This window comes from Schistocerca cancellata, unplaced genomic scaffold (assembly GCF_023864275.1).
Source record: "Schistocerca cancellata isolate TAMUIC-IGC-003103 unplaced genomic scaffold, iqSchCanc2.1 HiC_scaffold_1083, whole genome shotgun sequence".
NCBI lineage: Eukaryota > Metazoa > Arthropoda > Insecta > Orthoptera > Acrididae > Schistocerca > Schistocerca cancellata.
In genome coordinates this window covers 216,392-235,854 of record NW_026047082.1, presented here as the reverse complement: position 1 = coordinate 235,854, position 19,463 = coordinate 216,392, and the positions used below count along the sequence as shown (strand labels likewise).

Sequence of the window (19,463 nt, the reverse complement as noted above, 5' to 3'; positions counted from 1 at the left end):
AATGCTACAGACGCTGAATCCTGCACTGCACTGCTTAAAAATGACGCCCGAACGCGATCGCCTAAGTACTCTTGCGGCGCACGCACGCGACGACTCTTGCCAAAGGACGCGAAATGTGCGTAGAGACGCTGTCTGGATGCGCTCGCCTACCCCGTAATGCGCCTACAGCTACGACCACCTTGAGCCGCCGACGACAGGCGGGAAGCAGACACAGCGCGGCGTGCGCGGACGGAAACCGTGCGGTGGTGGTGTAATGGTCAGCATAGTTGCCTTCCAAGCAGTTGATCCGGGTTCGATTCCCGGCCACCGCAGCCGGCTTTTACTTTTGCGTATGAGTACTTTTGCCACGCGTCCTTCAATTAATGTTTCTTTCCCCATCTTACTCGCTGCAGGCCACCCTATAGCGTGTGCGTCGATTCACCTTGAGTCTCGACTTGTCTCGACTTTGCTCGTCTGACGCGAGAGCTGACGCTCTCCAATCGGCCTATATAAAAAGGACAAGCACGCAAAACGACTGAGAGAGGTATGGCGAGGCGGGCGGGCACCACATTACTTATGCCTCAAGTAAATACCTGCTGCCTGTTATCATGTATTGTCTGATTTTACATGTTCTGTCAGACAAATTCAGTTTTATTACTAGTAGATTTCTTTTTTTTTTTTCTTTGTTGAAAATTTTTCAACACGCTCCTTCATTTCACTGTGGCCGCACGGCGCGACTTGGCATACCGAGAGGCAAAATGTGGCGCCAGTGCCCTTGACCGAATAGCGCTGCAGCTCCGAAACCGAAGAGGAAAGAGAAATACGAATTGAAACTATCGGCAGTGCCGTGTGTTCGCAGGCGGTCACCCGCCCGAGCACTGACAACGTCCAGTTTCGCGCAGTAGCGGTGATCGGACGAGAAACTGTGCGTTCACCGTGCTGTGACCAGTGAAGTGTTTTAGCGCGTCCCGACAAGTCGCGTTCTGGTCCCCTATCAGTTCCCACACAATGTGACGATTTCTTTGTCACCATACTTCCCCGCCGAAATCGGCGCTGCCTTTTTGAAAGAGTGAAATCGTAGTGGCCCGTGGGGGGATCGAACCCACGACCTTCGCGTTATTAGCACGACGCTCTAACCAACTGAGCTAACGGGCCTCGGTGCAGACAGCCTTCCATCGCTTCGCGGGAATTGCTCTGCGTATTGCCATGTAACATTTCTATGGTAGCAGTCCAACAGTGGACCAGCGTCTCTTCTTTATTCCGCTGCTCGTAGTAATTTCATTGCTTGCCCGTTTCTCTCGGCTGTTTTCAGCTGACGTTAATGAACCAGTAGCTATAATGCGAGGAGGACGTGAAACAGCCTTTCGCAGGGTCAAAACTTGTCGTGATTTTTTCCGAAAAAATTCCGTTCCGGTACCGGGAATCGAACCCGGGCCTCCTGGGTGAGAGCCAGGTATCCTAGCCACTAGACCACACCGGACGTGCACATTTTTCTCCTCGCTTTCCGTGTCGCACTTTCCCTGTTTGCGAGCACCTTTTCGCGCGCCCATGTCAAAAGTCACAATCCATTGCTTTATGCCTCGTTGTTACAGGGGTAGGAGGAAAAGCAAAGCTGTAAGTAGTAATATTTATTTACTTATTTCGCAAGTAAAGACCTGCTGCCTGTCATCATACAGCAGGTCATACATTGTGTGACTTTACACGTTATATCGTACGAAATTCAGTTTTATTACTAGTACATTGTTCCTTGAAAATTTTTCGTAAGAACTGCAGGTAGTAATAACGGGAAGTAAACATTATCACGCTGAGTCGTTGAAGCCTTGTGGATAACAAAGTACGAAGTGTTTCGCTCCTTCGCAAACCCCAGAGCCGTCAATTTAGCTGTGGACGAAAGTAAATTAAATGCCCCGGGTGAGGATCGAACTCACGACCTTAAGATTATGAGACTTACGCGCTGCCTACTGCGCTACCGAGGCAAGTGACCGCCACGCCTTCTGGAATCTCTGTAACTACCAAATACCAGGGGTAGAGAGTCTGCACTTCCTGGCTCATTTTTTTCAGTTGCTACACGTCCATTCCCGGCGCGACAGGCAACTTGCGATGCTAGGCCGACGCCAGTATGTACAATAGCACATAAGAGTCCAAACGAGCAGTCGTGCGCGCTGCATGTTTGGTTATTTCCACACGGAAATACCACGGTTCAATCTCATGGCTCACGCAGTTCGAGTGCGAAAGACACGCAGCACCACTATCGGAGAAAAAACAAAATGATGCATCGGCCGGGAATCGAACCCGGGCCGCCCGCGTGGCAGGCGAGCATTCTACCACTGAACCACCGATGCTCAGCTTCCTGGTGCTTTCCGCGGCAGACGTCTGTGGGGAAAGTGGGACTGCCGTCCAGCGCCGTCGCATCCTCTCGAGAGAATGCTACAGACGCTGAATCCTGCACTGCACTGCTTAAAAATGACGCCCGAACGCGATCGCCTAAGTACTCTTGCGGCGCACGCACGCGACGACTCTTGCCAAAGGACGCGAAATGTGCGTAGAGACGCTGTCTGGATGCGCTCGCCTACCCCGTAATGCGCCTACAGCTACGACCACCTTGAGCCGCCGACGACAGGCGGGAAGCAGACACAGCGCGGCGTGCGCGGACGGAAACCGTGCGGTGGTGGTGTAATGGTCAGCATAGTTGCCTTCCAAGCAGTTGATCCGGGTTCGATTCCCGGCCACCGCAGCCGGCTTTTACTTTTGCGTCTGAGTACTTTTGCCACGCGTCCTTCAATTAATGTTTCTTTCCCCATCTTACTCGCTGCAGGCCACCCTATAGCGTGTGCGTCGATTCACCTTGAGTCTCGACTTGTCTCGACTTGTCTCGACTTGTCTCGACTTGTCTCGACTTGTCTCGACTTGTCTCGACTTGTCTCGACTTGTCTCGTCTGACGCGAGAGCTGACGCTCTCCAATCGGCCTATATAAAAAGGACAAGCACGCAAAACGACTGAGAGAGGTATGGCGAGGCGGGCGGGCACCACATTACTTATGCCTCAAGTAAATACCTGCTGCCTGTTATCATGTATTGTCTGATTTTACATGTTCTGTCAGACAAATTCAGTTTTATTACTAGTAGATTTCTTTTTTTTTTTTCTTTGTTGAAAATTTTTCAACACGCTCCTTCATTTCACTGTGGCCGCACGGCGCGACTTGGCATACCGAGAGGCAAAATGTGGCGCCAGTGCCCTTGACCGAATAGCGCTGCAGCTCCGAAACCGAAGAGGAAAGAGAAATACGAATTGAAACTATCGGCAGTGCCGTGTGTTCGCAGGCGGTCACCCGCCCGAGCACTGACAACGTCCAGTTTCGCGCAGTAGCGGTGATCGGACGAGAAACTGTGCGTTCACCGTGCTGTGACCAGTGAAGTGTTTTAGCGCGTCCCGACAAGTCGCGTTCTGGTCCCCTATCAGTTCCCACACAATGTGACGATTTCTTTGTCACCATACTTCCCCGCCGAAATCGGCGCTGCCTTTTTGAAAGAGTGAAATCGTAGTGGCCCGTGGGGGGATCGAACCCACGACCTTCGCGTTATTAGCACGACGCTCTAACCAACTGAGCTAACGGGCCTCGGTGCAGACAGCCTTCCATCGCTTCGCGGGAATTGCTCTGCGTATTGCCATGTAACATTTCTATGGTAGCAGTCCAACAGTGGACCAGCGTCTCTTCTTTATTCCGCTGCTCGTAGTAATTTCATTGCTTGCCCGTTTCTCTCGGCTGTTTTCAGCTGACGTTAATGAACCAGTAGCTATAATGCGAGGAGGACGTGAAACAGCCTTTCGCAGGGTCAAAACTTGTCGTGATTTTTTCCGAAAAAATTCCGTTCCGGTACCGGGAATCGAACCCGGGCCTCCTGGGTGAGAGCCAGGTATCCTAGCCACTAGACCACACCGGACGTGCACATTTTTCTCCTCGCTTTCCGTGTCGCACTTTCCCTGTTTGCGAGCACCTTTTCGCGCGCCCATGTCAAAAGTCACAATCCATTGCTTTATGCCTCGTTGTTACAGGGGTAGGAGGAAAAGCAAAGCTGTAAGTAGTAATATTTATTTACTTATTTCGCAAGTAAAGACCTGCTGCCTGTCATCATACAGCAGGTCATACATTGTGTGACTTTACACGTTATATCGTACGAAATTCAGTTTTATTACTAGTACATTGTTCCTTGAAAATTTTTCGTAAGAACTGCAGGTAGTAATAACGGGAAGTAAACATTATCACGCTGAGTCGTTGAAGCCTTGTGGATAACAAAGTACGAAGTGTTTCGCTCCTTCGCAAACCCCAGAGCCGTCAATTTAGCTGTGGACGAAAGTAAATTAAATGCCCCGGGTGAGGATCGAACTCACGACCTTAAGATTATGAGACTTACGCGCTGCCTACTGCGCTACCGAGGCAAGTGACCGCCACGCCTTCTGGAATCTCTGTAACTACCAAATACCAGGGGTAGAGAGTCTGCACTTCCTGGCTCATTTTTTTCAGTTGCTACACGTCCATTCCCGGCGCGACAGGCAACTTGCGATGCTAGGCCGACGCCAGTATGTACAATAGCACATAAGAGTCCAAACGAGCAGTCGTGCGCGCTGCATGTTTGGTTATTTCCACACGGAAATACCACGGTTCATTCTCATGGCTCACGCAGTTCGAGTGCGAAAGACACGCAGCACCACTATCGGAGAAAAAACAAAATGATGCATCGGCCGGGAATCGAACCCGGGCCGCCCGCGTGGCAGGCGAGCATTCTACCACTGAACCACCGATGCTCAGCTTCCTGGTGCTTTCCGCGGCAGACGTCTGTGGGGAAAGTGGGACTGCCGTCCAGCGCCGTCGCATCCTCTCGAGAGAATGCTACAGACGCTGAATCCTGCACTGCACTGCTTAAAAATGACGCCCGAACGCGATCGCCTAAGTACTCTTGCGGCGCACGCACGCGACGACTCTTGCCAAAGGACGCGAAATGTGCGTAGAGACGCTGTCTGGATGCGCTCGCCTACCCCGTAATGCGCCTACAGCTACGACCACCTTGAGCCGCCGACGACAGGCGGGAAGCAGACACAGCGCGGCGTGCGCGGACGGAAACCGTGCGGTGGTGGTGTAATGGTCAGCATAGTTGCCTTCCAAGCAGTTGATCCGGGTTCGATTCCCGGCCACCGCAGCCGGCTTTTACTTTTGCGTATGAGTACTTTTGCCACGCGTCCTTCAATTAATGTTTCTTTCCCCATCTTACTCGCTGCAGGCCACCCTATAGCGTGTGCGTCGATTCACCTTGAGTCTCGACTTGTCTCGACTTTGCTCGTCTGACGCGAGAGCTGACGCTCTCCAATCGGCCTATATAAAAAGGACAAGCACGCAAAACGACTGAGAGAGGTATGGCGAGGCGGGCGGGCACCACATTACTTATGCCTCAAGTAAATACCTGCTGCCTGTTATCATGTATTGTCTGATTTTACATGTTCTGTCAGACAAATTCAGTTTTATTACTAGTAGATTTCTTTTTTTTTTCTTTGTTGAAAATTTTTCAACACGCTCCTTCATTTCACTGTGGCCGCACGGCGCGACTTGGCATACCGAGAGGCAAAATGTGGCGCCAGTGCCCTTGACCGAATAGCGCTGCAGCTCCGAAACCGAAGAGGAAAGAGAAATACGAATTGAAACTATCGGCAGTGCCGTGTGTTCGCAGGCGGTCACCCGCCCGAGCACTGACAACGTCCAGTTTCGCGCAGTAGCGGTGATCGGACGAGAAACTGTGCGTTCACCGTGCTGTGACCAGTGAAGTGTTTTAGCGCGTCCCGACAAGTCGCGTTCTGGTCCCCTATCAGTTCCCACACAATGTGACGATTTCTTTGTCACCATACTTCCCCGCCGAAATCGGCGCTGCCTTTTTGAAAGAGTGAAATCGTAGTGGCCCGTGGGGGGATCGAACCCACGACCTTCGCGTTATTAGCACGACGCTCTAACCAACTGAGCTAACGGGCCTCGGTGCAGACAGCCTTCCATCGCTTCGCGGGAATTGCTCTGCGTATTGCCATGTAACATTTCTATGGTAGCAGTCCAACAGTGGACCAGCGTCTCTTCTTTATTCCGCTGCTCGTAGTAATTTCATTGCTTGCCCGTTTCTCTCGGCTGTTTTCAGCTGACGTTAATGAACCAGTAGCTATAATGCGAGGAGGACGTGAAACAGCCTTTCGCAGGGTCAAAACTTGTCGTGATTTTTTCCGAAAAAATTCCGTTCCGGTACCGGGAATCGAACCCGGGCCTCCTGGGTGAGAGCCAGGTATCCTAGCCACTAGACCACACCGGACGTGCACATTTTTCTCCTCGCTTTCCGTGTCGCACTTTCCCTGTTTGCGAGCACCTTTTCGCGCGCCCATGTCAAAAGTCACAATCCATTGCTTTATGCCTCGTTGTTACAGGGGTAGGAGGAAAAGCAAAGCTGTAAGTAGTAATATTTATTTACTTATTTCGCAAGTAAAGACCTGCTGCCTGTCATCATACAGCAGGTCATACATTGTGTGACTTTACACGTTATATCGTACGAAATTCAGTTTTATTACTAGTACATTGTTCCTTGAAAATTTTTCGTAAGAACTGCAGGTAGTAATAACGGGAAGTAAACATTATCACGCTGAGTCGTTGAAGCCTTGTGGATAACAAAGTACGAAGTGTTTCGCTCCTTCGCAAACCCCAGAGCCGTCAATTTAGCTGTGGACGAAAGTAAATTAAATGCCCCGGGTGAGGATCGAACTCACGACCTTAAGATTATGAGACTTACGCGCTGCCTACTGCGCTACCGAGGCAAGTGACCGCCACGCCTTCTGGAATCTCTGTAACTACCAAATACCAGGGGTAGAGAGTCTGCACTTCCTGGCTCATTTTTTTCAGTTGCTACACGTCCATTCCCGGCGCGACAGGCAACTTGCGATGCTAGGCCGACGCCAGTATGTACAATAGCACATAAGAGTCCAAACGAGCAGTCGTGCGCGCTGCATGTTTGGTTATTTCCACACGGAAATACCACGGTTCATTCTCATGGCTCACGCAGTTCGAGTGCGAAAGACACGCAGCACCACTAACGGAGAAAAAACAAAATGATGCATCGGCCGGGAATCGAACCCGGGCCGCCCGCGTGGCAGGCGAGCATTCTACCACTGAACCACCGATGCTCAGCTTCCTGGTGCTTTCCGCGGCAGACGTCTGTGGGGAAAGTGGGACTGCCGTCCAGCGCCGTCGCATCCTCTCGAGAGAATGCTACAGACGCTGAATCCTGCACTGCACTGCTTAAAAATGACGCCCGAACGCGATCGCCTAAGTACTCTTGCGGCGCACGCACGCGACGACTCTTGCCAAAGGACGCGAAATGTGCGTAGAGACGCTGTCTGGATGCGCTCGCCTACCCCGTAATGCGCCTACAGCTACGACCACCTTGAGCCGCCGACGACAGGCGGGAAGCAGACACAGCGCGGCGTGCGCGGACGGAAACCGTGCGGTGGTGGTGTAATGGTCAGCATAGTTGCCTTCCAAGCAGTTGATCCGGGTTCGATTCCCGGCCACCGCAGCCGGCTTTTACTTTTGCGTATGAGTACTTTTGCCACGCGTCCTTCAATTAATGTTTCTTTCCCCATCTTACTCGCTGCAGGCCACCCTATAGCGTGTGCGTCGATTCACCTTGAGTCTCGACTTGTCTCGACTTTGCTCGTCTGACGCGAGAGCTGACGCTCTCCAATCGGCCTATATAAAAAGGACAAGCACGCAAAACGACTGAGAGAGGTATGGCGAGGCGGGCGGGCACCACATTACTTATGCCTCAAGTAAATACCTGCTGCCTGTTATCATGTATTGTCTGATTTTACATGTTCTGTCAGACAAATTCAGTTTTATTACTAGTAGATTTCTTTTTTTTTTTTCTTTGTTGAAAATTTTTCAACACGCTCCTTCATTTCACTGTGGCCGCACGGCGCGACTTGGCATACCGAGAGGCAAAATGTGGCGCCAGTGCCCTTGACCGAATAGCGCTGCAGCTCCGAAACCGAAGAGGAAAGAGAAATACGAATTGAAACTATCGGCAGTGCCGTGTGTTCGCAGGCGGTCACCCGCCCGAGCACTGACAACGTCCAGTTTCGCGCAGTAGCGGTGATCGGACGAGAAACTGTGCGTTCACCGTGCTGTGACCAGTGAAGTGTTTTAGCGCGTCCCGACAAGTCGCGTTCTGGTCCCCTATCAGTTCCCACACAATGTGACGATTTCTTTGTCACCATACTTCCCCGCCGAAATCGGCGCTGCCTTTTTGAAAGAGTGAAATCGTAGTGGCCCGTGGGGGGATCGAACCCACGACCTTCGCGTTATTAGCACGACGCTCTAACCAACTGAGCTAACGGGCCTCGGTGCAGACAGCCTTCCATCGCTTCGCGGGAATTGCTCTGCGTATTGCCATGTAACATTTCTATGGTAGCAGTCCAACAGTGGACCAGCGTCTCTTCTTTATTCCGCTGCTCGTAGTAATTTCATTGCTTGCCCGTTTCTCTCGGCTGTTTTCAGCTGACGTTAATGAACCAGTAGCTATAATGCGAGGAGGACGTGAAACAGCCTTTCGCAGGGTCAAAACTTGTCGTGATTTTTTCCGAAAAAATTCCGTTCCGGTACCGGGAATCGAACCCGGGCCTCCTGGGTGAGAGCCAGGTATCCTAGCCACTAGACCACACCGGACGTGCACATTTTTCTCCTCGCTTTCCGTGTCGCACTTTCCCTGTTTGCGAGCACCTTTTCGCGCGCCCATGTCAAAAGTCACAATCCATTGCTTTATGCCTCGTTGTTACAGGGGTAGGAGGAAAAGCAAAGCTGTAAGTAATAATATTTATTTACTTATTTCGCAAGTAAAGACCTGCTGCCTGTCATCATACAGCAGGTCATACATTGTGTGACTTTACACGTTATATCGTACGAAATTCAGTTTTATTACTAGTACATTGTTCCTTGAAAATTTTTCGTAAGAACTGCAGGTAGTAATAACGGGAAGTAAACATTATCACGCTGAGTCGTTGAAGCCTTGTGGATAACAAAGTACGAAGTGTTTCGCTCCTTCGCAAACCCCAGAGCCGTCAATTTAGCTGTGGACGAAAGTAAATTAAATGCCCCGGGTGAGGATCGAACTCACGACCTTAAGATTATGAGACTTACGCGCTGCCTACTGCGCTACCGAGGCAAGTGACCGCCACGCCTTCTGGAATCTCTGTAACTACCAAATACCAGGGGTAGAGAGTCTGCACTTCCTGGCTCATTTTTTTCAGTTGCTACACGTCCATTCCCGGCGCGACAGGCAACTTGCGATGCTAGGCCGACGCCAGTATGTACAATAGCACATAAGAGTCCAAACGAGCAGTCGTGCGCGCTGCATGTTTGGTTATTTCCACACGGAAATACCACGGTTCATTCTCATGGCTCACGCAGTTCGAGTGCGAAAGACACGCAGCACCACTATCGGAGAAAAAACAAAATGATGCATCGGCCGGGAATCGAACCCGGGCCGCCCGCGTGGCAGGCGAGCATTCTACCACTGAACCACCGATGCTCAGCTTCCTGGTGCTTTCCGCGGCAGACGTCTGTGGGGAAAGTGGGACTGCCGTCCAGCGCCGTCGCATCCTCTCGAGAGAATGCTACAGACGCTGAATCCTGCACTGCACTGCTTAAAAATGACGCCCGAACGCGATCGCCTAAGTACTCTAGCGGCGCACGCACGCGACGACTCTTGCCAAAGGACGCGAAATGTGCGTAGAGACGCTGTCTGGATGCGCTCGCCTACCCCGTAATGCGCCTACAGCTACGACCACCTTGAGCCGCCGACGACAGGCGGGAAGCAGACACAGCGCGGCGTGCGCGGACGGAAACCGTGCGGTGGTGGTGTAATGGTCAGCATAGTTGCCTTCCAAGCAGTTGATCCGGGTTCGATTCCCGGCCACCGCAGCCGGCTTTTACTTTTGCGTATGAGTACTTTTGCCACGCGTCCTTCAATTAATGTTTCTTTCCCCATCTTACTCGCTGCAGGCCACCCTATAGCGTGTGCGTCGATTCACCTTGAGTCTCGACTTGTCTCGACTTTGCTCGTCTGACGCGAGAGCTGACGCTCTCCAATCGGCCTATATAAAAAGGACAAGCACGCAAAACGACTGAGAGAGGTATGGCGAGGCGGGCGGGCACCACATTACTTATGCCTCAAGTAAATACCTGCTGCCTGTTATCATGTATTGTCTGATTTTACATGTTCTGTCAGACAAATTCAGTTTTATTACTAGTAGATTTCTTTTTTTTTTTCTTTGTTGAAAATTTTTCAACACGCTCCTTCATTTCACTGTGGCCGCACGGCGCGACTTGGCATACCGAGAGGCAAAATGTGGCGCCAGTGCCCTTGACCGAATAGCGCTGCAGCTCCGAAACCGAAGAGGAAAGAGAAATACGAATTGAAACTATCGGCAGTGCCGTGTGTTCGCAGGCGGTCACCCGCCCGAGCACTGACAACGTCCAGTTTCGCGCAGTAGCGGTGATCGGACGAGAAACTGTGCGTTCACCGTGCTGTGACCAGTGAAGTGTTTTAGCGCGTCCCGACAAGTCGCGTTCTGGTCCCCTATCAGTTCCCACACAATGTGACGATTTCTTTGTCACCATACTTCCCCGCCGAAATCGGCGCTGCCTTTTTGAAAGAGTGAAATCGTAGTGGCCCGTGGGGGGATCGAACCCACGACCTTCGCGTTATTAGCACGACGCTCTAACCAACTGAGCTAACGGGCCTCGGTGCAGACAGCCTTCCATCGCTTCGCGGGAATTGCTCTGCGTATTGCCATGTAACATTTCTATGGTAGCAGTCCAACAGTGGACCAGCGTCTCTTCTTTATTCCGCTGCTCGTAGTAATTTCATTGCTTGCCCGTTTCTCTCGGCTGTTTTCAGCTGACGTTAATGAACCAGTAGCTATAATGCGAGGAGGACGTGAAACAGCCTTTCGCAGGGTCAAAACTTGTCGTGATTTTTTCCGAAAAAATTCCGTTCCGGTACCGGGAATCGAACCCGGGCCTCCTGGGTGAGAGCCAGGTATCCTAGCCACTAGACCACACCGTACGTGCACATTTTTCTCCTCGCTTTCCGTGTCGCACTTTCCCTGTTTGCGAGCACCTTTTCGCGCGCCCATGTCAAAAGTCACAATCCATTGCTTTATGCCTCGTTGTTACAGGGGTAGGAGGAAAAGCAAAGCTGTAAGTAGTAATATTTATTTACTTATTTCGCAAGTAAAGACCTGCTGCCTGTCATCATACAGCAGGTCATACATTGTGTGACTTTACACGTTATATCGTACGAAATTCAGTTTTATTACTAGTACATTGTTCCTTGAAAATTTTTCGTAAGAACTGCAGGTAGTAATAACGGGAAGTAAACATTATCACGCTGAGTCGTTGAAGCCTTGTGGATAACAAAGTACGAAGTGTTTCGCTCCTTCGCAAACCCCAGAGCCGTCAATTTAGCTGTGGACGAAAGTAAATTAAATGCCCCGGGTGAGGATCGAACTCACGACCTTAAGATTATGAGACTTACGCGCTGCCTACTGCGCTACCGAGGCAAGTGACCGCCACGCCTTCTGGAATCTCTGTAACTACCAAATACCAGGGGTAGAGAGTCTGCACTTCCTGGCTCATTTTTTTCAGTTGCTACACGTCCATTCCCGGCGCGACAGGCAACTTGCGATGCTAGGCCGACGCCAGTATGTACAATAGCACATAAGAGTCCAAACGAGCAGTCGTGCGCGCTGCATGTTTGGTTATTTCCACACGGAAATACCACGGTTCATTCTCATGGCTCACGCAGTTCGAGTGCGAAAGACACGCAGCACCACTATCGGAGAAAAAACAAAATGATGCATCGGCCGGGAATCGAACCCGGGCCGCCCGCGTGGCAGGCGAGCATTCTACCACTGAACCACCGATGCTCAGCTTCCTGGTGCTTTCCGCGGCAGACGTCTGTGGGGAAAGTGGGACTGCCGTCCAGCGCCGTCGCATCCTCTCGAGAGAATGCTACAGACGCTGAATCCTGCACTGCACTGCTTAAAAATGACGCCCGAACGCGATCGCCTAAGTACTCTAGCGGCGCACGCACGCGACGACTCTTGCCAAAGGACGCGAAATGTGCGTAGAGACGCTGTCTGGATGCGCTCGCCTACCCCGTAATGCGCCTACAGCTACGACCACCTTGAGCCGCCGACGACAGGCGGGAAGCAGACACAGCGCGGCGTGCGCGGACGGAAACCGTGCGGTGGTGGTGTAATGGTCAGCATAGTTGCCTTCCAAGCAGTTGATCCGGGTTCGATTCCCGGCCACCGCAGCCGGCTTTTACTTTTGCGTATGAGTACTTTTGCCACGCGTCCTTCAATTAATGTTTCTTTCCCCATCTTACTCGCTGCAGGCCACCCTATAGCGTGTGCGTCGATTCACCTTGAGTCTCGACTTGTCTCGACTTTGCTCGTCTGACGCGAGAGCTGACGCTCTCCAATCGGCCTATATAAAAAGGACAAGCACGCAAAACGACTGAGAGAGGTATGGCGAGGCGGGCGGGCACCACATTACTTATGCCTCAAGTAAATGCCTGCTGCCTGTTATCATGTATTATCTGATTTTACATGTTCTGTCAGACAAATTCAGTTTTATTACTAGTAGATTTCTTTTTCTTTTTTTTCTTTGTTGAAAATTTTTCAACACGCTCCTTCATTTCACTGTGGCCGCACGGCGCGACTTGGCATACCGAGAGGCAAAATGTGGCGCCAGTGCCCTTGACCGAATAGCGCTGCAGCTCCGAAACCGAAGAGGAAAGAGAAATACGAATTGAAACTATCGGCAGTGCCGTGTGTTCGCAGGCGGTCACCCGCCCAAGCACTGACAACGTCCAGTTTCGCGCAGTAGCGGTGATCGGACGAGAAACTGTGCGTTCACCGTGCTGTGACCAGTGAAGTGTTTTAGCGCGTCCCGACAAGTCGCGTTCTGGTCCCCTATCAGTTCCCACACAATGTGACGATTTCTTTGTCACCATACTTCCCCGCCGAAATCGGCGCTGCCTTTTTGAAAGAGTGAAATCGTAGTGGCCCGTGGGGGGATCGAACCCACGACCTTCGCGTTATTAGCACGACGCTCTAACCAACTGAGCTAACGGGCCTCGGTGCAGACAGCCTTCCATCGCTTCGCGGGAATTGCTCTGCGTATTGCCATGTAACATTTCTATGGTAGCAGTCCAACAGTGGACCAGCGTCTCTTCTTTATTCCGCTGCTCGTAGTAATTTCATTGCTTGCCCGTTTCTCTCGGCTGTTTTCAGCTGACGTTAATGAACCAGTAGCTATAATGCGAGGAGGACGTGAAACAGCCTTTCGCAGGGTCAAAACTTGTCGTGATTTTTTCCGAAAAAATTCCGTTCCGGTACCGGGAATCGAACCCGGGCCTCCTGGGTGAGAGCCAGGTATCCTAGCCACTAGACCACACCGGACGTGCACATTTTTCTCCTCGCTTTCCGTGTCGCACTTTCCCTGTTTGCGAGCACCTTTTCGCGCGCCCATGTCAAAAGTCACAATCCATTGCTTTATGCCTCGTTGTTACAGGGGTAGGAGGAAAAGCAAAGCTGTAAGTAGTAATATTTATTTACTTATTTCGCAAGTAAAGACCTGCTGCCTGTCATCATACAGCAGGTCATACATTGTGTGACTTTACACGTTATATCGTACGAAATTCAGTTTTATTACTAGTACATTGTTCCTTGAAAATTTTTCGTAAGAACTGCAGGTAGTAATAACGGGAAGTAAACATTATCACGCTGAGTCGTTGAAGCCTTGTGGATAACAAAGTACGAAGTGTTTCGCTCCTTCGCAAACCCCAGAGCCGTCAATTTAGCTGTGGACGAAAGTAAATTAAATGCCCCGGGTGAGGATCGAACTCACGACCTTAAGATTATGAGACTTACGCGCTGCCTACTGCGCTACCGAGGCAAGTGACCGCCACGCCTTCTGGAATCTCTGTAACTACCAAATACCAGGGGTAGAGAGTCTGCACTTCCTGGCTCATTTTTTTCAGTTGCTACACGTCCATTCCCGGCGCGACAGGCAACTTGCGATGCTAGGCCGACGCCAGTATGTACAATAGCACATAAGAGTCCAAACGAGCAGTCGTGCGCGCTGCATGTTTGGTTATTTCCACACGGAAATACCACGGTTCATTCTCATGGCTCACGCAGTTCGAGTGCGAAAGACACGCAGCACCACTATCGGAGAAAAAACAAAATGATGCATCGGCCGGGAATCGAACCCGGGCCGCCCGCGTGGCAGGCGAGCATTCTACCACTGAACCACCGATGCTCAGCTTCCTGGTGCTTTCCGCGGCAGACGTCTGTGGGGAAAGTGGGACTGCCGTCCAGCGCCGTCGCATCCTCTCGAGAGAATGCTACAGACGCTGAATCCTGCACTGCACTGCTTAAAAATGACGCCCGAACGCGATCGCCTAAGTACTCTAGCGGCGCACGCACGCGACGACTCTTGCCAAAGGACGCGAAATGTGCGTAGAGACGCTGTCTGGATGCGCTCGCCTACCCCGTAATGCGCCTACAGCTACGACCACCTTGAGCCGCCGACGACAGGCGGGAAGCAGACACAGCGCGGCGTGCGCGGACGGAAACCGTGCGGTGGTGGTGTAATGGTCAGCATAGTTGCCTTCCAAGCAGTTGATCCGGGTTCGATTCCCGGCCACCGCAGCCGGCTTTTACTTTTGCGTATGAGTACTTTTGCCACGCGTCCTTCAATTAATGTTTCTTTCCCCATCTTACTCGCTGCAGGCCACCCTATAGCGTGTGCGTCGATTCACCTTGAGTCTCGACTTGTCTCGACTTTGCTCGTCTGACGCGAGAGCTGACGCTCTCCAATCGGCCTATATAAAAAGGACAAGCACGCAAAACGACTGAGAGAGGTATGGCGAGGCGGGCGGGCACCACATTACTTATGCCTCAAGTAAATGCCTGCTGCCTGTTATCATGTATTATCTGATTTTACATGTTCTGTCAGACAAATTCAGTTTTATTACTAGTAGATTTCTTTTTTTTTTTTTCTTTGTTGAAAATTTTTCAACACGCTCCTTCATTTCACTGTGGCCGCACGGCGCGACTTGGCATACCGAGAGGCAAAATGTGGCGCCAGTGCCCTTGACCGAATAGCGCTGCAGCTCCGAAACCGAAGAGGAAAGAGAAATACGAATTGAAACTATCGGCAGTGCCGTGTGTTCGCAGGCGGTCACCCGCCCAAGCACTGACAACGTCCAGTTTCGCGCAGTAGCGGTGATCGGACGAGAAACTGTGCGTTCACCGTGCTGTGACCAGTGAAGTGTTTTAGCGCGTCCCGACAAGTCGCGTTCTGGTCCCCTATCAGTTCCCACACAATGTGACGATTTCTTTGTCACCATACTTCCCCGCCGAAATCGGCGCTGCCTTTTTGAAAGAGTGAAATCGTAGTGGCCCGTGGGGGGATCGAACCCACGACCTTCGCGTTATTAGCACGACGCTCTAACCAACTGAGCTAACGGGCCTCGGTGCAGACAGCCTTCCATCGCTTCGCGGGAATTGCTCTGCGTATTGCCATGTAACATTTCTATGGTAGCAGTCCAACAGTGGACCAGCGTCTCTTCTTTATTCCGCTGCTCGTAGTAATTTCATTGCTTGCCCGTTTCTCTCGGCTGTTTTCAGCTGACGTTAATGAACCAGTAGCTATAATGCGAGGAGGACGTGAAACAGCCTTTCGCAGGGTCAAAACTTGTCGTGATTTTTTCCGAAAAAATTCCGTTCCGGTACCGGGAATCGAACCCGGGCCTCCTGGGTGAGAGCCAGGTATCCTAGCCACTAGACCACACCGGACGTGCACATTTTTCTCCTCGCTTTCCGTGTCGCACTTTCCCTGTTTGCGAGCACCTTTTCGCGCGCCCATGTCAAAAGTCACAATCCATTGCTTTATGCCTCGTTGTTACAGGGGTAGGAGGAAAAGCAAAGCTGTAAGTAGTAATATTTATTTACTTATTTCGCAAGTAAAGACCTGCTGCCTGTCATCATACAGCAGGTCATACATTGTGTGACTTTACACGTTATATCGTACGAAATTCAGTTTTATTACTAGTACATTGTTCCTTGAAAATTTTTCGTAAGAACTGCAGGTAGTAATAACGGGAAGTAAACATTATCACGCTGAGTCGTTGAAGCCTTGTGGATAACAAAGTACGAAGTGTTTCGCTCCTTCGCAAACCCCAGAGCCGTCAATTTAGCTGTGGACGAAAGTAAATTAAATGCCCCGGGTGAAGATCGAACTCACGACCTTAAGATTATGAGACTTACGCGCTGCCTACTGCGCTACCGAGGCAAGTGACCGCCACGCCTTCTGGAATCTCTGTAACTACCAGTCTGCACTTCCTGGCTCATTTTTTTCAGTTGCTACACGTCCATTCCCGGCGCGACAGGCAACTTGCGATGCTAGGCCGACGCCAGTATGTACAATAGCACATAAGAGTCCAAACGAGCAGTCGTGCGCGCTGCATGTTTGGTTATTTCCACACGGAAATACCACGGTTCATTCTCATGGCTCACGCAGTTCGAGTGCGAAAGACACGCAGCACCACTATCGGAGAAAAAACAAAATGATGCATCGGCCGGGAATCGAACCCGGGCCGCCCGCGTGGCAGGCGAGCATTCTACCACTGAACCACCGATGCTCAGCTTCCTGGTGCTTTCCGCGGCAGACGTCTGTGGGGAAAGTGGGACTGCCGTCCAGCGCCGTCGCATCCTCTCGAGAGAATGCTACAGACGCTGAATCCTGCACTGCACTGCTTAAAAATGACGCCCGAACGCGATCGCCTAAGTACTCTTGCGGCGCACGCACGCGACGACTCTTGCCAAAGGACGCGAAATGTGCGTAGAGACGCTGTCTGGATGCGCTCGCCTACCCCGTAATGCGCCTACAGCTACGACCACCTTGAGCCGCCGACGACAGGCGGGAAGCAGACACAGCGCGGCGTGCGCGGACGGAAACCGTGCGGTGGTGGTGTAATGGTCAGCATAGTTGCCTTCCAAGCAGTTGATCCGGGTTCGATTCCCGGCCACCGCAGCCGGCTTTTACTTTTGCGTATGAGTACTTTTGCCACGCGTCCTTCAATTAATGTTTCTTTCCCCATCTTACTCGCTGCAGGCCACCCTATAGCGTGTGCGTCGATTCACCTTGAGTCTCGACTTGTCTCGACTTTGCTCGTCTGACGCGAGAGCTGACGCTCTCCAATCGGCCTATATAAAAAGGACAAGCACGCAAAACGACTGAGAGAGGTATGGCGAGGCGGGCGGGCACCACATTACTTATGCCTCAAGTAAATACCTGCTGCCTGTTATCATGTATTATCTGATTTTACATGTTCTGTCAGACAAATTCAGTTTTATTACTAGTAGATTTCTTTTTTTTTTTTCTTTGTTGAAAATTTTTCAACACGCTCCTTCATTTCACTGTGGCCGCACGGCGCGACTTGGCATACCGAGAGGCAAAATGTGGCGCCAGTGCCCTTGACCGAATAGCGCTGCAGCTCCGAAACCGAAGAGGAAAGAGAAATACGAATTGAAACTATCGGCAGTGCCGTGTGTTCGCAGGCGGTCACCCGCCCAAGCACTGACAACGTCCAGTTTCGCGCAGTAGCGGTGATCGGACGAGAAACTGTGCGTTCACCGTGCTGTGACCAGTGAAGTGTTTTAGCGCGTCCCGACAAGTCGCGTTCTGGTCCCCTATCAGTTCCCACACAATGTGACGATTTCTTTGTCACCATACTTCCCCGCCGAAATCGGCGCTGCCTTTTTGAAAGAGTGAAATCGTAGTGGCCCGTGGGGGGATCGAACCCACGACCTTCGCGTTATTAGCACGACGCTCTAACCAACTGAGATAACGGGCCTCGGTGCAGACAGCCTTCCATCGCTTCGCGGGAATTGCTCTGCGTATTGCCATGTAACATTTCTATGGTAGCAGTCCAACAGTGGACCAGCGTCTCTTCTTTATTCCGCTGCTCGTAGTAATTTCATTGCTTGCCCGTTTCTCTCGGCTGTTTTCAGCTGACGTTAATGAACCAGTAGCTATAATGCGAGGAGGATGTGAAACAGCCTTTCGCAGGGTCAAAACTTGTCGTGATTTTTTCCGAAAAAATTCCGTTCCGGTACCGGGAATCGAACCCGGGCCTCCTGGGTGAGAGCCAGGTATCATAGCCACTAGACAACACCGGACGTGCACATTTTTCTCGGGGTTTACACCCGGTCCACTCGCTTTCCGTGTCGCACTTTCCCTGTTTGCGAGCACCTTTTCGCGCGCCCATGGCGAGGCGCGCATGTCAAAAGTCACAATCCATTGCTTTATGCCTCGTTGTTACAGGGGTAGGAGGAAAAGCAAAGCTGTAAGTAGTAATATTTATTTACTTATTTCGCAAGTAAAGACCTGCTGCCTGTCATCATACAGCAGGTCATACATTGTGTGACTTTACACGTTATATCGTACGAAATTCAGTTTTATTACTAGTACATTGTTCCTTGAAAATTTTTCGTAAGAACTGCAGGTAGTAATAACGGGAAGTAAACATTATCACGCTGAGTCGTTGAAGCCTTGTGGATAACAAAGTACGAAGTGTTTCGCTCCTTCGCAAACCCCAGAGCCGTCAATTTAGCTGTGGACGAAAGTAAATTAAATGCCCCGGGTGAGGATCGAACTCACGACCTTAAGATTATGAGACTTACGCGCTGCCTACTGCGCTACCGAGGCAAGTGACCGCCACGCCTTCTGGAATCTCTGTAACTACCAGTCTGCACTTCCTGGCTCATTTTTTTCAGTTGCTACACGTCCATTCCCGGCGCGACAGGCAACTTGCGATGCTAGGCCGACGCCAGTATGTACAATAGCACATAAGAGTCCAAACGAGCAGTCGTGCGCGCTGCATGTTTGGTTATTTCCACACGGAAATACCACGGTTCATTCTCATGGCTCACGCAGTTCGAGTGCGAAAGACACGCAGCACCACTATCGGAGAAAAAACAAAATGATGCATCGGCCGGGAATCGAACCCGGGCCGCCCGCGTGGCAGGCGAGCATTCTACCACTGAACCACCGATGCTCAGCTTCCTGGTGCTTTCCGCGGCAGACGTCTGTGGGGAAAGTGGGACTGCCGTCCAGCGCCGTCGCATCCTCTCGAGAGAATGCTACAGACGCTGAATCCTGCACTGCACTGCTTAAAAGTGACGCCCGAACGCGATCGCCTAAGTACTCTAGCGGCGCACGCACGCGACGACTCTTGCCAAAGGACGCGAAATGTGCGTAGAGACGCTGTCTGGATGCGCTCGCCTACCCCGTAATGCGCCTACAGCTACGACCACCTTGAGCCGC

At 51.4% G+C, this 19,463-nt stretch overlaps 40 non-coding genes across 40 annotated transcripts; 8 read left to right on the top strand and 32 right to left on the bottom strand.

The window, feature by feature from the left end:
- The first annotated feature begins 239 nt into the window (after window positions 1–239).
- Window positions 240–311, top strand: Trnag-ucc (transfer RNA glycine (anticodon UCC)). The gene has a single exon. It is a non-coding gene; the product is annotated as a tRNA-Gly (tRNA).
- A 749-nt stretch (window positions 312–1,060) lies between these two features.
- Trnai-aau (transfer RNA isoleucine (anticodon AAU)) lies at window positions 1,061–1,134 on the bottom strand. The gene has a single exon. It is a non-coding gene; the product is annotated as a tRNA-Ile (tRNA).
- A 253-nt stretch (window positions 1,135–1,387) lies between these two features.
- Window positions 1,388–1,459, bottom strand: Trnae-cuc (transfer RNA glutamic acid (anticodon CUC)). Its single transcript has one exon. It is a non-coding gene; the product is annotated as a tRNA-Glu (tRNA).
- A 423-nt stretch (window positions 1,460–1,882) lies between these two features.
- Trnam-cau (transfer RNA methionine (anticodon CAU)) lies at window positions 1,883–1,955 on the bottom strand. Its single transcript has one exon. It is a non-coding gene; the product is annotated as a tRNA-Met (tRNA).
- A 295-nt stretch (window positions 1,956–2,250) lies between these two features.
- Window positions 2,251–2,321, bottom strand: Trnag-gcc (transfer RNA glycine (anticodon GCC)). The gene has a single exon. It is a non-coding gene; the product is annotated as a tRNA-Gly (tRNA).
- A 320-nt stretch (window positions 2,322–2,641) lies between these two features.
- On the top strand, window positions 2,642–2,713 carry Trnag-ucc (transfer RNA glycine (anticodon UCC)). Its single transcript has one exon. It is a non-coding gene; the product is annotated as a tRNA-Gly (tRNA).
- Window positions 2,714–3,522: 809 nt separating this feature from the next.
- Window positions 3,523–3,596, bottom strand: Trnai-aau (transfer RNA isoleucine (anticodon AAU)). The gene has a single exon. It is a non-coding gene; the product is annotated as a tRNA-Ile (tRNA).
- A 253-nt stretch (window positions 3,597–3,849) lies between these two features.
- On the bottom strand, window positions 3,850–3,921 carry Trnae-cuc (transfer RNA glutamic acid (anticodon CUC)). The gene has a single exon. It is a non-coding gene; the product is annotated as a tRNA-Glu (tRNA).
- Window positions 3,922–4,344: 423 nt separating this feature from the next.
- On the bottom strand, window positions 4,345–4,417 carry Trnam-cau (transfer RNA methionine (anticodon CAU)). The gene has a single exon. It is a non-coding gene; the product is annotated as a tRNA-Met (tRNA).
- Window positions 4,418–4,712: 295 nt separating this feature from the next.
- Window positions 4,713–4,783, bottom strand: Trnag-gcc (transfer RNA glycine (anticodon GCC)). Its single transcript has one exon. It is a non-coding gene; the product is annotated as a tRNA-Gly (tRNA).
- A 320-nt stretch (window positions 4,784–5,103) lies between these two features.
- On the top strand, window positions 5,104–5,175 carry Trnag-ucc (transfer RNA glycine (anticodon UCC)). Its single transcript has one exon. It is a non-coding gene; the product is annotated as a tRNA-Gly (tRNA).
- Window positions 5,176–5,922: 747 nt separating this feature from the next.
- On the bottom strand, window positions 5,923–5,996 carry Trnai-aau (transfer RNA isoleucine (anticodon AAU)). The gene has a single exon. It is a non-coding gene; the product is annotated as a tRNA-Ile (tRNA).
- A 253-nt stretch (window positions 5,997–6,249) lies between these two features.
- Window positions 6,250–6,321, bottom strand: Trnae-cuc (transfer RNA glutamic acid (anticodon CUC)). Its single transcript has one exon. It is a non-coding gene; the product is annotated as a tRNA-Glu (tRNA).
- A 423-nt stretch (window positions 6,322–6,744) lies between these two features.
- Window positions 6,745–6,817, bottom strand: Trnam-cau (transfer RNA methionine (anticodon CAU)). The gene has a single exon. It is a non-coding gene; the product is annotated as a tRNA-Met (tRNA).
- A 295-nt stretch (window positions 6,818–7,112) lies between these two features.
- On the bottom strand, window positions 7,113–7,183 carry Trnag-gcc (transfer RNA glycine (anticodon GCC)). The gene has a single exon. It is a non-coding gene; the product is annotated as a tRNA-Gly (tRNA).
- A 320-nt stretch (window positions 7,184–7,503) lies between these two features.
- Trnag-ucc (transfer RNA glycine (anticodon UCC)) lies at window positions 7,504–7,575 on the top strand. The gene has a single exon. It is a non-coding gene; the product is annotated as a tRNA-Gly (tRNA).
- Window positions 7,576–8,324: 749 nt separating this feature from the next.
- On the bottom strand, window positions 8,325–8,398 carry Trnai-aau (transfer RNA isoleucine (anticodon AAU)). The gene has a single exon. It is a non-coding gene; the product is annotated as a tRNA-Ile (tRNA).
- Window positions 8,399–8,651: 253 nt separating this feature from the next.
- Trnae-cuc (transfer RNA glutamic acid (anticodon CUC)) lies at window positions 8,652–8,723 on the bottom strand. The gene has a single exon. It is a non-coding gene; the product is annotated as a tRNA-Glu (tRNA).
- A 423-nt stretch (window positions 8,724–9,146) lies between these two features.
- Trnam-cau (transfer RNA methionine (anticodon CAU)) lies at window positions 9,147–9,219 on the bottom strand. Its single transcript has one exon. It is a non-coding gene; the product is annotated as a tRNA-Met (tRNA).
- Window positions 9,220–9,514: 295 nt separating this feature from the next.
- Window positions 9,515–9,585, bottom strand: Trnag-gcc (transfer RNA glycine (anticodon GCC)). The gene has a single exon. It is a non-coding gene; the product is annotated as a tRNA-Gly (tRNA).
- Window positions 9,586–9,905: 320 nt separating this feature from the next.
- Trnag-ucc (transfer RNA glycine (anticodon UCC)) lies at window positions 9,906–9,977 on the top strand. Its single transcript has one exon. It is a non-coding gene; the product is annotated as a tRNA-Gly (tRNA).
- A 748-nt stretch (window positions 9,978–10,725) lies between these two features.
- On the bottom strand, window positions 10,726–10,799 carry Trnai-aau (transfer RNA isoleucine (anticodon AAU)). The gene has a single exon. It is a non-coding gene; the product is annotated as a tRNA-Ile (tRNA).
- Window positions 10,800–11,052: 253 nt separating this feature from the next.
- On the bottom strand, window positions 11,053–11,124 carry Trnae-cuc (transfer RNA glutamic acid (anticodon CUC)). The gene has a single exon. It is a non-coding gene; the product is annotated as a tRNA-Glu (tRNA).
- Window positions 11,125–11,547: 423 nt separating this feature from the next.
- On the bottom strand, window positions 11,548–11,620 carry Trnam-cau (transfer RNA methionine (anticodon CAU)). Its single transcript has one exon. It is a non-coding gene; the product is annotated as a tRNA-Met (tRNA).
- A 295-nt stretch (window positions 11,621–11,915) lies between these two features.
- Trnag-gcc (transfer RNA glycine (anticodon GCC)) lies at window positions 11,916–11,986 on the bottom strand. Its single transcript has one exon. It is a non-coding gene; the product is annotated as a tRNA-Gly (tRNA).
- Window positions 11,987–12,306: 320 nt separating this feature from the next.
- Trnag-ucc (transfer RNA glycine (anticodon UCC)) lies at window positions 12,307–12,378 on the top strand. Its single transcript has one exon. It is a non-coding gene; the product is annotated as a tRNA-Gly (tRNA).
- A 751-nt stretch (window positions 12,379–13,129) lies between these two features.
- Trnai-aau (transfer RNA isoleucine (anticodon AAU)) lies at window positions 13,130–13,203 on the bottom strand. The gene has a single exon. It is a non-coding gene; the product is annotated as a tRNA-Ile (tRNA).
- Window positions 13,204–13,456: 253 nt separating this feature from the next.
- Trnae-cuc (transfer RNA glutamic acid (anticodon CUC)) lies at window positions 13,457–13,528 on the bottom strand. The gene has a single exon. It is a non-coding gene; the product is annotated as a tRNA-Glu (tRNA).
- Window positions 13,529–13,951: 423 nt separating this feature from the next.
- On the bottom strand, window positions 13,952–14,024 carry Trnam-cau (transfer RNA methionine (anticodon CAU)). The gene has a single exon. It is a non-coding gene; the product is annotated as a tRNA-Met (tRNA).
- Window positions 14,025–14,319: 295 nt separating this feature from the next.
- Trnag-gcc (transfer RNA glycine (anticodon GCC)) lies at window positions 14,320–14,390 on the bottom strand. The gene has a single exon. It is a non-coding gene; the product is annotated as a tRNA-Gly (tRNA).
- Window positions 14,391–14,710: 320 nt separating this feature from the next.
- On the top strand, window positions 14,711–14,782 carry Trnag-ucc (transfer RNA glycine (anticodon UCC)). Its single transcript has one exon. It is a non-coding gene; the product is annotated as a tRNA-Gly (tRNA).
- A 750-nt stretch (window positions 14,783–15,532) lies between these two features.
- On the bottom strand, window positions 15,533–15,606 carry Trnai-aau (transfer RNA isoleucine (anticodon AAU)). Its single transcript has one exon. It is a non-coding gene; the product is annotated as a tRNA-Ile (tRNA).
- A 253-nt stretch (window positions 15,607–15,859) lies between these two features.
- On the bottom strand, window positions 15,860–15,931 carry Trnae-cuc (transfer RNA glutamic acid (anticodon CUC)). The gene has a single exon. It is a non-coding gene; the product is annotated as a tRNA-Glu (tRNA).
- A 423-nt stretch (window positions 15,932–16,354) lies between these two features.
- On the bottom strand, window positions 16,355–16,427 carry Trnam-cau (transfer RNA methionine (anticodon CAU)). The gene has a single exon. It is a non-coding gene; the product is annotated as a tRNA-Met (tRNA).
- Window positions 16,428–16,705: 278 nt separating this feature from the next.
- Trnag-gcc (transfer RNA glycine (anticodon GCC)) lies at window positions 16,706–16,776 on the bottom strand. Its single transcript has one exon. It is a non-coding gene; the product is annotated as a tRNA-Gly (tRNA).
- Window positions 16,777–17,096: 320 nt separating this feature from the next.
- On the top strand, window positions 17,097–17,168 carry Trnag-ucc (transfer RNA glycine (anticodon UCC)). The gene has a single exon. It is a non-coding gene; the product is annotated as a tRNA-Gly (tRNA).
- A 749-nt stretch (window positions 17,169–17,917) lies between these two features.
- On the bottom strand, window positions 17,918–17,991 carry Trnai-aau (transfer RNA isoleucine (anticodon AAU)). Its single transcript has one exon. It is a non-coding gene; the product is annotated as a tRNA-Ile (tRNA).
- A 253-nt stretch (window positions 17,992–18,244) lies between these two features.
- Trnae-cuc (transfer RNA glutamic acid (anticodon CUC)) lies at window positions 18,245–18,316 on the bottom strand. The gene has a single exon. It is a non-coding gene; the product is annotated as a tRNA-Glu (tRNA).
- A 456-nt stretch (window positions 18,317–18,772) lies between these two features.
- Trnam-cau (transfer RNA methionine (anticodon CAU)) lies at window positions 18,773–18,845 on the bottom strand. Its single transcript has one exon. It is a non-coding gene; the product is annotated as a tRNA-Met (tRNA).
- Window positions 18,846–19,123: 278 nt separating this feature from the next.
- Trnag-gcc (transfer RNA glycine (anticodon GCC)) lies at window positions 19,124–19,194 on the bottom strand. Its single transcript has one exon. It is a non-coding gene; the product is annotated as a tRNA-Gly (tRNA).
- Between the last annotated feature and the right edge of the window lie 269 nt (window positions 19,195–19,463).